We start from the raw sequence: 892 nt of genomic DNA, 5'->3' as shown, positions 1-892 counted from the left end.
TATTGCTCTTTATTTAACTTAACAGTGCAGAAGGATATAAAGAATAAAACAATGATTAAAAATACTTCTACTTACCACTGTTCAGCCTTTGAGATGGATATAATTGCACTATTGAACTATATTCTGCATAACAACTACTAAATCAGAAATTTATGTTGCACTTCTACATCTATACGTGTTTCATGATCAAAAAACTACAGAACATTTTCTTCTATTTAGTACCTTTGTCAATTTGTTTTCGTGTAGGGAAGGTAAAAAAGCTTATTTTTTACACTATCCTGTGATGAATTAACGTATTTTGTGCTTTTTATTTAGTGTATTTGTGCTGCTTTGGCATTATTCTTGCTTTCAAACAAGGGGCTAAGTTCAGACTTTCAGAAATAATGGGTAAAATCATCAGCTTCTTGTTTGTTGCTTATTTCTTTGAAGTTTTAAATTTTGGTGATTTTTATCTTCAGTCTATTTGTACGTCTTATTCCAGCTAAAGTCTTCACGTTGTGTCGTGGTGTATCCATAATAGTGCATTGTGCGGAAATAAAGCATTACTATAATCGCTGTTCATATTATATTAGCAATTGTGCGCTTAGTCGGCTGCCACTTTCGGTGCTTATTTGCCTAATTTCTGGCGACTCCATTATCTTGGACACTGTATTTTGACACCCTTTCTTTCTTTTCGTGATGTTAGCCGCATTCATATTGTTGGTTGATACACCGCTTGTCATATCTCCATTATTCTCCGTCTCTCTATGTTTGCTTTAAAAATAAAGTTCTCGTACTCAACCGTTCATTCACTGTGCCGCCAACTTACTTGCTTTCGTTACACCCTTGGCGTTTTTGCGACCGTTCGTATTTTTTCCATCAATTATTTAGTCACAACTTTTAATATAATATA

This window comes from Trypanosoma equiperdum, assembly GCF_001457755.1.
Source record: "Trypanosoma equiperdum strain OVI genome assembly, contig: ctg_1950, whole genome shotgun sequence".
Taxonomy (NCBI): Eukaryota; Euglenozoa; class Kinetoplastea; order Trypanosomatida; family Trypanosomatidae; genus Trypanosoma; species Trypanosoma equiperdum.
Note: the sequence above shows the minus strand (reverse complement) of the source record.